The sequence below is a fragment of the Gymnoscopelus braueri genome (assembly GCF_963280865.1).
Source record: "Gymnoscopelus braueri genome assembly, contig: SCAFFOLD_297, whole genome shotgun sequence".
Classification (NCBI taxonomy): Eukaryota; Metazoa; Chordata; class Actinopteri; order Myctophiformes; family Myctophidae; genus Gymnoscopelus; species Gymnoscopelus braueri.
The window spans coordinates 27,730-43,447 of NW_027660943.1; positions in this window are offsets into that span (position 1 = coordinate 27,730).

Consider the following 15,718-nt stretch of genomic DNA (forward strand, 5'->3'; position numbering starts at 1 on the left):
AGTTTGTGCTGTGCCAAGCAGTCTTCCATCACAGGCAATGAGACGAACCTTGTTACCTCAGCTCTTCTCCAGACAAGCATGGCTGCCGATGAAAACACATTCATTCATCCTCTTTGGAATTCTGCTGATTCAAGCTCCGTTGTGGCAGCCATGCTGTAACAACACACCCAGCTCGGCTGCCACATGCCCAGTAAGCCTGATCCATTGTTGGGGTGAGCTGCTCCGGGCGTATCTATCTCACTCAGACAGTCTGCAACCATACACTGCTGGTTGTCAGGAACAGACTGACAGCCATACCTCATGTTCTGCACATCAAATATTACAAGAAAATAATTTGCTCCGACACCATATATTTACAGATGTTTCGGCACATAGTGACTTCTTAAGGGCAATACAAATAAAAAAAACTTGAAAGGGGCACTCCATGAAGGCAGATCTTCTCCACCAGGCCGGCTGTGCAAATCGTGGGCTGCAGCCGTTAAGACCAGAGGAAGGCAGCCGAGGTCCCCCTCTTTTGTGATCCTTCCTGCGAGTTGTTCCTTTTCTTTTCCTCTCAAGGGGTTTTTGTTAGGAGTTTTTCCTTGCCCGATTGAGGGTCTAAGGTCAGGGTGTATGGTTGCTTTCCTTTGTAGAATGTGGATCTGTAATTACTAATTCCCCTTTGAGACTGTAGTAATCAAGGACTATACAAATGAATTTGAGTTGAGTTGATGTTCTTGTCTCTCTACACTGTCTAATCAAAGTAGATATCTTGTTCTAAACACATTTTGTTCTGTGTAACTTGGACGCCATTTATTTGCATCCCAGTGGTGGACTATTTGGATTAGGGTTATTGGCTTGCCTGGGACTGTTGCTCTCTCCTGTTCACACCCCTCTAACTCTCCCTTCTCTCTGTAAATATTTATCACGTTAACAACATGGTTTTGTAGAACCATACAGCGACACACAGGGAAAAGTTCATTTTTTAATTTCTGATTTGACTCTTGGCAAAAGCATCCCTGCTTGCCCTTGATCAAATGTTAAACCGTCCAAGTTGAAACAGGTGGCCAAGACCAAACTATAAATGTGAGGGTAATAAAAACCTCCCCTGCTTGGAATTCCACAGAACATCACCTGACTTGCTTGTTTAACCCTGATTACTGAGCCAATAAACCAAAATGTGTTTTTTGTATTGATGGTTTTCTAGATGTTAATGACTAAACAGGCTTTAAGTTGCTTTATCCTTACTGCCTGGACAGTCTGTGAGTAAAATTAGCCAGGAACACATGTCTTTTAAATCAAATAAAAACGTATTTGAACTCTTGAACTTTTTCCAGCTGGATAGTTGTTTATAGGATGGATGTTTGTCAATTTCCGATTCACCATTTATGACAATATACATGTATAGTGTGAAGAAATAAAGTATGACAATATAGTAAGATAAAGTTTTTTATGACACCGAGCAAAACACTACAAGGTCTGTTCGTCCGTCTGCCCATCCATCCATCCGTCCGTCCGTCTGTCCGTCCTCACCACAGTTTGCCATTTTCAACATTTCACTCAGTCCATAAACAGAGTTCCTGCTGTTTCCTCCTTCTTTAAGTGTTTGGCTTCCCCTATGGCCCTGGTACTCAACACTGCCCTCCTATAGCATCCTGAAGGGGAGTTCTGAATGTGAGATTCAGGTCCAGAATCTTGCCTTTATGTAAATCCAGGAAATCGCCCGCTTGGAGTTCATCTTAAAACGTTTCTCACCCTGCAAAGACCTGTTAGAAGCAGAGAGGTGTGAAGAGGAGAATTCCTGTCCGGAAATCACATTATCTGCTTGAACACAACAACACAGCGGTTGACAAGGGCCTCAGCCAAGAAGAGAATAGACTTCACATCACTTTGCCCCCTCCTCTCCAACTGCATGACTGTCTAGCTATTCAGCCTTCCTCTCACACGGCCAACTACCACAAAGGGTTAATGTGTTGCTGTCTATGGGAACCATTGTTGCTCTAAGTTGGCCTTTCTCTATAATGGCTGGAAGCACATAGATAACCTCGGAAATCACCATGACCAGCGTTGCAGAATTAAATGCATATGGAGGGCTGTACACAGTTGGCTAGGAACATCATTTGCTGAGCCAAGCGTGAAATGCATCAAGATCTGTGCCAGTTTAAAAGAACAATCTTTACCATGTGGAGTACATTGTAAGAAGTACTGTCTGATAATACACTAGTGGTACAGATATATATATATATAATATATATATATATATATATATATATATATATATATATATATATATATATATATATATATATATATATATATATATATATATATATATATATATATATATTCCATGACGCTATGGAAAACAATTAATTTTTCTATTGCAGAGATCCTATTTTAAAGTGGAAAACAACAACAACCCCAAAACAACCCACTTTTGTCTGTTAAGTTTATTGATCAACGTCATGGAACAAGAAGATTAGTAACAGTTTCGTAAACTCGCTTTTCAGTATTTTGTTCTCTATGATGTTGTTCTGAGGTGATGCTTGTTTGCCACAAACACTAAATATACTCTGTAGCAGTTTGTTTGCCACAGGCCATGTCTGTGGTATTGTCGGGAGTTCCTCCAACACTCGCGGATATAGTCAAGTAGATGGTACAACAACACATGTATTGTACAGAGGGCAACATGGTACAAGCCAGAGCAGATGGAAAGTACTGTCATGACAAAGACTCTCTGAGAGAGACAGAGAGGGTGGGTGGGTGGTTGGGTGTTGGGGGCTGATTTATCCATGTGCACATCGATTAGATAGATATATACCTATACAAAACTGGTGTGTAGTCTCTCCCAGCTCTCAGACTAGGTGTAATGCTCCAGATCAGAGCTGATGGCCTCCCAAGTAGCCTATATGCCTGCAACCACAGCCCACAAGAGCGGACAAGCACTGTAGACAGAGTGGGAGGGCCATCACAGACTGCTTAAATGAGCCATTACTCACTCCACATACACATACTGTAGTGCTATGTAGTGAACAATAGTGATTCTAATTTAAATTCACATATTGGTCAAACTGCTAGAGTACAGACCTTCCACCAAAACACAGCGTTAAAGCTAATAAGGCTAGGACTTATTATATTATATTATGTTTATTTATTTTTTTAGTTAGAGTATGTTAATATAATATAACCAATACTGTACATCTGCAGGTGGTCTCCCTACTCTCGTCAATAAAGTTATTTGAAGCAGACAGGGCAGAGTGTTCCGGATTGAACACTAGATGCGCCTCCATCTTTAGTGCAGTTTGGACACTGTCGCAATTACCTCTCTGACGGGACATAACATGTACAGACTGAAGCTTTAAAGGTAGGGTAAGTGATTTGCAATTATTCAAATAATTGCAAAATGGGTCTATGTTCTGATAGTGCTCGTTACTATAGAGTGTCCTGTCCATATAAAGAGTCTCCATGTCTCTCCAGCTCTTTATAAAACAGAAAATGTATTTTGTAGTTTTTTTTTTTTTTTTTGTAGTTTCATTTCCAATTTTATCCAACCAGGACAGAGAACTCAATCAGGATATAGATTAAACAAGTGAAATTGGAAGTGATGACACTAAGAAATGAGCAGACAAAATTTTAACTGGAACACTATACAAATTAAGCTTAAAAATGGGTACTTTCTCCTGATTGGCTGAGATTTTGACACCTACCGAAAAATGTATTTTCTGTTTATTAAAGAGCTGGAGAGACAGGGAGACATCTGTTACTGAACAAACACTCTATAGCAATGATTACTATCAGAATATAGTATTTTAACCTTTTAACAAAATACTTTTTGTTTTAACCAAAAAATATCACTTACCCTACCTTTAAGTGAGGCATATGATACATAAAATATAAAATCTTAGATATTTGATCAGGGATTCTGGAAACTCCACCTTGACATCTAGACGTTAAAGCCCAACGGCTGAGACCTGTAAGGGTAATTTTTTACAGTACACAGAGACGGTAAATATACTGTAGAGTGTAGACACTACAGTACCGTCTCTCTGTACTGTAAAAATTGACCCTTACAGGAGAGTTTTCCATACTGTAAAAGTCAGGGGTTGAGACGGCTAAATGCTTTAAGTGAGGGTCAACCTTCTCAAGACATGTTATTACCTTTGACAAATTGAAGTCTCTCACACTTCAACCTGCCTTTCATCTCCCAGCATGTTGTGAGAGATGAGAGGAAGAGATAGGAAGGCATGGAAAGAGACCTGCTGTACTAAAAAGATAAAGTTCTTCTGAGACAACCGTGAGCAAAAACAGAAAAGGAGGGTTACACAGTGAGGGCTCAATTTCACTAACAAATAAGTTAAAAGTCTGCCAGAGGGCAAATCCATCTCTTGAGCCTTAGTGTTTATCTCTCTGTGGCAGAGAGAAGAGCAGTATTACTGTAAGTTCCTTCATCTCTGTTGACTCATCATGGACCGTTCCGTAGCAGTGCTGGTGGCCCAGCCACTTAGTGGTTGTATTGTACCATTAGTGTACACTTTGTAACAATGTGGATTCATTCACCCTTTAACCTGTGATGTAAGTCCTCTCTCTCTCTCTCTCTCTCTCTCTCTCTCTCTCTCTCTCTCTCTCTCTCTCTCTCTCTCTCTCTCTCTCTCTCCTGTACCGATAACAAATGCCTCAAAATGTACGTTGTCACTTTGCAGTGGAGCAGCCATATGATGCAGAAGACTATATGGAGCTTATTATATTCCGCCTGAGATGATGTTCAGAGAATGCGCTGTGATTTATTCGTTGAAAAGAGCTCTGCATGATGCAGAACCCGAGGCTGTATGTTCAAAGTTGAAGCGAGCAGCTTTAGTTCATTTGACTGGCGCCTGTGTCATCAGATGTTAAATCTTGACTCGGGTCAGAGGAGGAGACTTTATGGACGACCACTCTGAAAGGGATAGAGAGAGAGAGAGTCTGTGGTTGTGATTCTTCAAGGAAAAAATAAATCAAAAGTTTGATGCCTGTGTGTTGGTTCAGAGTGAGGACTTTATCCATCAGAATTTATCAGCCTTTCCTTCCGTTTGTTTTGAAGTGCACAACCAAAGTGTCTTCCTCCCCGCAAATTGTCATGTGAGTGGGAGCCAAAGCCACATGTACTGTATGCTGTTGGTAAAGGCTGCTTTTAATTACTGCTCAGCTGGAGGCGGTGGCCAAGCCATCAAATAGTTTTTTTCCCAAGACAATCTAATGAAAACTGTCTGATTACATAGAACAGGGGATCCCAAACATTTTCAGCTAGAGACCCGAAAGAGACATTTGGTGTCTCCCCCGGGACTCAAACGTACAAAAATACATAAATACATTATATATTTCCATAACATCTACATTTATAAAATACTGGCGTGGCAGCTTTCAACCTGGAAATTTACAGTGTTTCTATGAGGAAAATATGTTGACCTATCATCCCTGGAGGGACACTGTTGATCTCCCTCCCGGGAAGCACTGATTGTTCAGCTGTTGTATAACACCAATGAAGATACAGCTTTAGCTTGCGTAGATTGGTCAACTCAACTGTCATATCAGCCTTAGGGGTTATACGGCAGCTTTAATTATTGACCATAACTGTCCAGATGGCTGGTTCAGTGGTTCAGTGGTTCAGTGGTTAACACCCGACTGGGCCCATCCTGTGTGGAATTTCCATATTGTGTTCATGTGGGTTTCCTCCCACACCAAAAAAACAAGCATCAACAAGCATGTTAGGGACATACTCCTGCCAGTGCCCTTGAGCAAGACACTGGTCTTAGCTGGTCCCTACTCAGAGGCTCCTTATGATAAATATGGGTTAAATGCAGAGGACTCATTCCGGATGTGTGTAAATGCACTAGGTAAATAAATGACAATAATAAGCAAAGAAAGACAAACAGATGGCTCAAAGTACCACTTGGGGAGCTCATCAGAAAGCCATGGGCTTGAGTACCATATAATAAAGCAGAATTGTTTTTAAAATAATAGTTTTCTGTCCTACGCTGGAATGTCAGAAAGTCACTCAGTTCAGCCCTCCATCCTCCACTGGAATAATTTAACATAATCTTGGTGACTTAGCTGCTAATGTAAAGCTATAGCCAGACATTTAGGAATGATTTTTTTAAGGGATCTTAGTTTTAACACACAGGTACTTTATTTGATGGTATTGGCTGCCTTCTTCATCCTAAATACATTTACTAGCATAGGCAGCTACGAGTGTGCAGCGACTCTTTTATTCTCCCAGTCCTGTTTTAACAGCTAATAAACATATCTAAAATGAAGTATTTTGTAACTCTGGTTTATCTGGAAAAAGTCATCCAAGCTTTTACCGCGTCTCGTCTAGATTACTGCAACTCTATACTCTGGCCTCAAAAAGAAAAACCTATCACGTCTCCAATTAGTTCAGAATGCTTAACTAAAACCAGAAGAGCAATCCCTTGGTTACCTATTCATTTTAGAATTGAATTCAAGATTTAATTGATTACTTTTAAGGCACGGCACGGATCTGGTCATTCCAAAGTCTAGAAGAAAAGGCGATCAGGCCTTTGCAACCAGGGCCCTGGACTTTGGAATGACCTAGCTATAAGGTTGTTCTCTTTTAATCACAAATATATTTTTTCTTTATACTCTTTTATTATATTTCTTGTACATTCTGTTACCCTTTATGCTCTACTATTATGTTTCTCACACAATTTTCCCTTCGTTTTTTTATCTTTGATGCTGTGTGAAGCACTTTGTAACTATGTGCTATACAAATAAAGTTTTCATGATTATGGTGATTATTATTATTATTATTGTTATTACTATTACTATTACTATTATTATTACTATTACTATTACTATTACTATTACTATTATTATTACTATTACTATTACTATTACTATTACTATTACTATTACTATTAATATTAATATTTCTCTGGAACTCCATGTGCCTCTTCTGACCAAGGATCAAATCTCACTTAAGCCGTCTCTTCTGTTGACTCCATGTTTTCAAAGTGCAGCTGAGGATAGCTCTATAAGCCCAATTGGCTGATCTGTCAGAACCTCTGTGACAGCAGCCATAAACAACAAACAGCTGTTGTAAATGTACTGGCTGTCCCACACACAATAACACTCAGCTCCAGTAGTTCCGAGTGTTTAATTGCACTTCAGAGAAGTTTTATGTATCAGGGTCCCAAATGAGATTTTAACTCACTTAACGGAACACGGACACGCTGATAAACCTTAAACCAGGACACTGCAAACATGCACTTGGCCAGCACACAACATAAATTGTGTAGTCCCATTTGATAACATATATAGCCTAACCTTGTTTAAACTACTGGACTTAACTAAACCCTTGATCACGTGCACACTCACACACACACACACACACACACACACACACACACACACACACACACACACACACACACACCCCCCACACACACACACACCCACGCGCACACACACACACACACACACACACACACACACACACACACACACACACACACACACACACACACACACACACACACACACACACACACACACACACACACACACACACACACACACACACACACATACACACACACTTATCTAGATAAGATTTGTGAACATCTATGACCTGTAGGTCATCTCATCGTCCATTTCAGACATGGCTGCAGGCTGCTGTTATCTACAGTACAGAGTAGGATCTAAATGTGAGTCATTTAGCTCATGCTGTAACCAGACTGTCCTTAGAAGGAGTGGGCAGGCCAGACATGCTCCCACAAAACTGTTACATAATGCAGTGGTTTTCAAACCTTTTAATTTCAAGGTCCATTATTTATTCGTCATTTGAGACACTGACCACTATTTGATGAGATTCAGCCTCTCAGACCCAGAACTTAGTATAATATTTTGTTATTGCTGGATAAGAGTTTGTCCACAAATCCATGCTGTATTGATGTGGTACCATAGGAGAGATAACGGGCAAACGTTGATCAAAATAACAATTCTTTAATTATGTAATGCAGATGTTTAACAAAAATGTTACTCTTGAGACCGTAAAATGAAACCAAATGGACCCGTAAGGGTCCATTTGGTTTTCATTTTACACTCTCTTTTACAGTGTTCATTTTACACTCAAGAGTTAAAGATCTATAAGGGTCCATTTGGTTACCAACTCATGACTGGGATCTAATCATCATTTAGCTGGGGACCACCTGGAACCCCCTCAAGAACCACTCGTGGTCCCCGGACCACTGGTTGAGAACCACTGACATAATGTCAAACGGTTCCATTGACGAGCAGCTGTAGCCTAGTGGGTAGAGAGGCCGCCTGGCGTCTGCTAATCAGAAGGTCACCGGTTCGCCTCCCGGCTGCCCAGTAATACGTGTCGAAGTGTTGTTGATGAGCAAAACACTTAACTCCTTACAGCCCCCCCCCCCCCTGCCCCCTGTCTGGTATATAGAAGATGTACCAGACAGATCGCAACACAGTTGAATACCAATGAAGACAATGCTCTCCACCATCTTCTCCATGTAATGAGATGTAATCTTAATGAGACCTAATTATATAATGTAAACTTTCATCTTCTAATCTATTTAGTGATGTCTGTGGTGCTTTGCCCTTTACTGTGTGGCTAGGTTAGTTTTTCTGTCTATCTGCTGTACTCAGGTCCCTCTTGTAAAAGAGATCTTGATCTCAATGAGATTACTGGATTAAATAAAGGTTGTAAATGAGGGAACATACTGCAGATGAATGGTGTTCATCCCTCCAATAGAGTACCACAGACTTGGCAAGGACCACTGAAGCTGTTATGGACGCCTGTGGTGGCCTAGCCTCGGAAACCCATGCTTTGTGGTGGCCTGACTCCATACTAGTCTAAGACACACTGAGTTTTTCTTTAATTTGTCATCATGCTGTAGATACTACAAATGATTCATAGAATCATACAAGTTCATAAAGTAATAATAAGTGAATTCCTATGCACCTGCAATGCACCTTACTTGCAATTTACTTTTTTGAGACTATTTAAAATCTTGATACTTGACTGTCTCTAACTGCCACATGTATTCTTGAATTATTTAAAAGAATACAGTGTTCAATTAAACATTCTTAGGTCAGTGTACAGCATATCTATAATGTGGGTTGATTGACAAAAACGTTTAACTGAACTCAATATCTTTCCTGCAAATTTTGAGAGGCCATATATTTTCACTCACACTTGACTTCACACTCCTCGCAAAGAATACGAAAAAAACAAAAAACTTAATGAGGGCCAAAAGTGGGGTTTTTCCAGGGCCTACATAGGTTTAAGTTGCCATGGTGAGTGTGCAAAATAAGGGTAGGGCTCGGTTCTCTGTTCTCCAAAACGTTTCAGCAAACATCTCGGCTGTAATGAAAAGCAGCTCCCCAGAAATAGGTCTGTGTCACCAGCAGCTTCCTGGCGTCTCAGTGCAGTTAGACTCACAGTATCTCTACGAAGGCATACTGCCCAGGCTCATAATAGAGCTGAAATACATTACCCTATGCATTAACAACTTATTAACACGTCACTGTCAAATTTGTAGATTTGACCTGGTGACAACTGTGGTCATCGATAGAAAAAATTCTATTTTTCTGTTGCATTCTGAACAGGGCTGCGCTGTGTGATCCTTGAATACAATACCCAGAATTCAGTGCATAGGCTTGGTTCTCAAGCAGTTCTCGAGGTCATTGCCCCTAGTGGCAAAAGGGGATAATGACTGTAGTTTTTATGTCCATGCAACTGCGTCACTGACTTAGCACCATAGGTAGCTGAGTGGGTAGAGAGGCCAACTGGGAATTGGACCCCCAGCTCGCCCAGTTCACAGTATGTGTCGAATTGTTCCTGAGAGACACATCTAACTGCTAATAGGATGGTTTAATTGGAGAGGACAAATTCCAGGTATGTGCAAATGTACTTGGCAAACGCCCCAACAACAACTAAAGGGGACACCATTTATTATGATTTAATTTATTAGATAGGCCTTCATTGATCCCTGTGGGGAAATTCAGGGGTTAGCAGCAACAGCAGCAGAATGAAGAATTTTGTGTTATCCTTTTGTCATAGTTCAGGCCGAAAGGCATGGCGAGAGAGTATGTTTTGCCCCCTGTCCATCCGTCCGTGTGTGTGTCCGTCCTGTCTGTGTGTTAGCAGCTAATCTCAGGCACCGTTGGCCCGGTCGCTCCGAAACTGTGCACACACACTCCCTGGATGCCAATTCAGAACCTCTGCCCCAATTTTTTCACATGGGCCTGTTATAGCGCCACCAGGAGGCCGATTTGTGCAAAACCCATTTTTTTACATTACTCCTACAGATTTTATCCAAACGTCATGCAAATCGGTACACAGTATCTCTATAGTCATGTGATCAACTCCGATTTCCCATATTCCATCCTCATTGCCTAAGGTTGGCTTCCAAAGTTTGCAGGATTGGTCCGTTTTGAACAAAAAGCCTCAAACTATGCTTGCGATTTCCGTGAATTTTCACACGCACATTCCCACTAGGCTGAGGAAGAAATGCCACCCTTTTCACATTGGCCTGTTATAGCGCCACCAGCAGGTCTAATTTAGTAAAACACATTTTTGGAACAAAATGCCTCAAATCATGAATGCAGTGTCTGATTGCCGTGAAAGACCTAAGAATAAATGGCACCCTTTTCACATTGGCCTATTATAGCGCCACCAGGAGGCCAGAATAACGTACCTGACCTGGCGGAGACCTGTGCTCCGAGGAGCACTTTTTCTAGTTTTTATTGTAGCCTACTGCTGTACTGTTTAAAACAGCTAATAAAGTATTCAATCAATTCTGCTGGTCTTTGATTATAATACAATAATACAAATAGTAAAACCTCTTCCCCACATGGAATCTATTATATGGCTGGAGAAACAAATATACAGCAAATGCAGTGGATAGTAGGCTACAGTATGCACATCATTGGCTTCCTTTATAAATGTAACGGTGCTGTCACAAAAACATTTTCTTTTCAAATCACTATTAAACTTTTTCTATGTTTCTGCCTCTGTTCGTCTATGACCAACATAACTTAGCAATGTACTAGGAGTAATGAGCAGAATTGCCATGAAATGTGCTGTGCATGTTCATGCTGCACCATCAAGCAAAACCTTCTGGGGGATTTTGGGCCTTTGAATGTTGACTTGAGAAATCATGGCTGGATTTACATGAAGCTTGGGGGAAATATGATCAGTATGCTGCCCCCAAAAGATGATTAAGCATTTTCATTTTCATCCCTGTTTTGGGCATGTCATTATAGGCACAAGTAATTATTGAATTGGGAAGAAGATCCGGACTGGATCCACGGATCCGGAAGGGGATTATTTAAATAGTTTTTAAATATTAAGCATTCTACACTTAGAATCAGCAATATTGCTTTGTGTGTTTGCGTTCCCACGCCAGACCAGTAGTGCAATTACCTCCAAACTTGGCATAAATATAAGTCATAGGTCTGGCCTTTGAACAGGCTACTTTTCAATTGTCAAACTATTTTTAATTTGATTTTAAACTTTGATTAAACAGTCAGAGACATGCATACGTGCATGACTCACAGACAGAGAAGCGTTCTACAAAAAGATGCATGGACATCACTTTCAAACATTAAGGCATAAGTATGCCTTCATCACTTTCTGAGACGTGTGTGCTACAGAAATGAACAATTTCAGCGTGTTGCGTTGTTTGTGCACTGCAGCTACTTACAGGCAGCATCTGCATTGAGTAGAGTTACTTTTTGCGCATGTGTGTATGTACTGTATGTGTGTGTGACTGTGAGCGTGCATGCATGCAGCTCCGTGCGCATGATGTAGCGATGTCAGCTCCCCTTTGCACAAATCGGAGATCACTAAGATTCATATGACAAAACACACAAGGTGTATTAAACCAATAGTTCTCAAACATCTTTATGGCAAGGACCTCCACTTTGATATGCATTTGTCCGCAGACCCCCATTCGATATGTTTTTGTGCCAGGGACCCCCATAAGAGAAGATTTGTCAACATTTTTCAAAAAAGATTAACTAAAATTGTGTTTTGATATTTATTTTCTCCTTGCTCTCCCCACCCTTCTTTTTATTTTTCTCTTCCTGAAAACAACGGAAACGATGGAGCTGGCACAAAAACGAATTACGCCCACTTCCTTACACCTGGCTGTAAACCTGTGATGTGACAATAAAGTTGATTCCGATTCTGTTTATTTGAACTGTTCCTCATTTTGCTGGGGATCCCCTGCCCTCAAGGACCCCTGGGGGTCCCTGGCTCCTACCTTCAGAACCAGTGCACTGTTTACTGTGAAGCCATGATGAGTCATATAGAACACATTGTAATGTATAAATATCATTTGATTGTTAAGGGTATAAAAGTAATTTGGATTGAAGTTCAGGCGATCAGTCAGTCCTCCGTCCATTGTGGGCAGCAGAGTAGCTCAATGCATTTTACCAGTGAAAAAGTGCCCTTTGAGCCCCATCCTTAAGTCTTTCAAGTTTTAGAAATGTTTTGCTTTAGTCAGACAGGACAGTCAGTCAAGTAGAGAAATGCCATGAAACATTAACTAGTTCATCCACTAGAACACCACTCCCTTCATCCCCATGCGAGCCAGAGATCTGCTGGAGCTCATGACCTCTAAGCCGTGTTCATCCGGAACCAGATTCATCTGTTTCCTGATAGGACAAAGCTCCCAGCTCAGAGCTGCTCCACTGGAAGTCACTGGGTTTGCAAAGGTGACGCTGACTAAACAGTGAGAGCAACCATCTCTGCTTTGGGACCCTGAACACTCACACAACAGGGGCAAGTCACTCCCTCCCCCCACACCGACTTCAACTTTTCAAACGTTTGCTTGCTCTCTCGCAACAAAAAAAAGATTTTGTTATCCGGAGGAGACGCAGGCAGTGGATGTCAGGAACCAGTTGAAGACGCCAGCAGCAACCTCTGGTCCTGCTTTGGATGACAGCCACAGCATGTCCCCATTTGGACACAACGATGTCTACTGCACCAGAGATTACTTGACGCGCGCACGCACGCACGCACGCACGCACGCACGCACGCACGCACGCACACACACACACACACACACACACACACTCTGACAAGTGAGTATGCTCACATTGTGCATACGTGTGCGCACACATCCACATCACACATATCTGTCAAGCATGCCGCTATAAACACCACTATTCAAAGGTTTGAACTTGAACTCATGATAGAAGGAGTTAAAAGAAGGGAAAGAGAGGAGGAGGACAAACAAAGAAAAGGAAATGGAGGGAACGAGACAGAGAGAACAAATAGGAGAGAGAGAAAGAGAGAGAGAGAGAGAGAGAGAGGGGGGGGTGAGTATAGTGGGAGAGCTGTTTCTGGTTCAGTAAGAACGCTGACTTGGCCTGACGCTCTGAGGCAGCATGGCTTTAATCACAACACACTGTGTTTGTTTAACACGTTTACACTAAAGCACTGATCACCCACAAGCACGTGCACACACAAACACGCTCACACAGTCACACAGTCACACAGTCACACACACACACACACACACACACACACACACACACACACACACACACACACACACACACACACACACACACACACACACACACACACACACACACACACACACACACACACACACACACACACACACAGTTACGTTGGCAGGATAAAAGTAGTGAAATCTCTCTTCCCTCCTATAGAGAGACTTCAGTAATGTCTGGCAACTTAATTAACCACAATGCAGTCAGCCGTCTCCCTGTCCAGTCTACCAGTGCACCCACACACGCTTTCTCTCCCTCTCTCTCACACACACTCACACTCTCACACACAGTCACCCACACAGTTACACGCGCACACGCGTGCGCACACACACACACACACACACACACACACACACACACACACACACACACACACACACACACACACACACACACACACACACACACACACACACACACACACACACACACACACACACACCTGTTACAAATCACAAATTAAAAAGGTGAGGCAAGCCTAGGCAGTATTTATCAAACGCATACAGTAAATGGGCTAATTTTCTTGCGGTACATTGTCACTGGCTTAAGACATCATGCCATTCTGTATTCGTAACTCCAGGAACATTTCTAAATGTTCAGTAAGACTTAATACTACCTCCATATTAGTATCCCATTGTGTGTGTGTGTCAGTCAGTGTGTCAGTCAGTGTGTGTGCGCGTGTGCGTGTGTGTGTGTGTGTGTGTATGTGTGTGTGTGTGTGTGTGTGTGTGTGTGTGTGTGTGTGTGCGCCCGCGGGCGCATTCATGTGTGTCATACATTATTTCTTCAACATTTTGAGTTGAGAACATAATAAAGTCACGGCTAAGCACACAAGAGCCGTAGAACGGGCTATATAATATGCTTGTTCTCATGCTATGGGCCCGGTCTGTTTTCAATGTGACAACATTGGATCAAAGACCACAATCCTATAACATTATGAAACATTATGAAACACTCTCATGCCGGCAAACCAACCTCCTCGGTTCAATCGAGGTATCAGGTGTCTGGCTGAAGACAGGCAGTGTGATGTCATCAAACAACAGCAGACTGTTGCTCATGGGCAACGCAGCCCATCGATCATCCACATTCTTCAAAGAAATCTCATGCCATGAGTTAGAACGCTGCAGAGTTCAGCTGGGAGGTGAGCTGACGGGGTTCCAAAGTAAAACCATACTGTACACCACCAGGCCCAGGCTCTCTCTACACAACATGGTCCTCCCTGTACATGGCAGCTTAATGCTGCCATTGCTTTACGACGCTGCATTCTGTAAACATATTTGGTTAATAAAGGTTGTGTGCGCTGTAGTTAGCTGCAAGGTAATTATATGAACTAATCCTCATTTGTTTCTCACTAGATCCCAATTTAGACTCAAGCGCATGGACAATACTGTATGTATGTACTGTATATTCCATGCCTGTGTCAGTATTGCTCTTATTATAATGTACAACCATGTTGAAAAGTGCACAGCAGTGGTAACTGTGAACTTCTCACACACGTTGGTTGCTGTGGTTTTACAGAAGATCACAAGATCTTCTGTCCTTTACTGTAACATTTTGTCAAAAGAACCTGTAGCTCTTTAGGAACATCAAGACCTTGTAAAATCCAAACACTGCATGATCCCAGGCACTGGAAACAATAAAGAGGTTTCCTCTCATAGACAAGTTCCTTCTTTCATATTCCTTGAGGGCCTAGGTCGGGATCTACATGAAACTGACTTCAATAACAACACACATGTGGACACTATGACAAACTCCATCACTCCAACAATGTGTGTGTGTGTGTGTGTGTGTGTGTGTGTGTGTGTGTGTGTGTGTGTGTGTGTGTGTGTGTGTGTGTGTGTGTGTGTGTGTGTGTGTGTGTGTGTGTGTGTGTGTGTAAAAGAGAGAGAGTGGGAGAGATAGGAGTGCGTGAGTGCGTGCGTGCGTGCGTGCGTGCGTGCGTGCGTGCGTGCGTGCGTGCGTGCGTGCGTGCGTGCGTGCGTGCGTGTGAGAGAGAAAGAGAGAGATAAAGGATAACAAAGAAAAAGAGAATTTAGAGATAGAGAGAGATCATACACCTGGTCTCACTCCAAAAGTGACAACTAATTGTTGATCAAAGCCAGAGAATCAATCACTATGTCACTGTCACTTCTTCCTCTAATACTCATCTCATCAAAACAAAACCACCCAGATGTCAGTCAGTCAGTCAGTCAGTCAG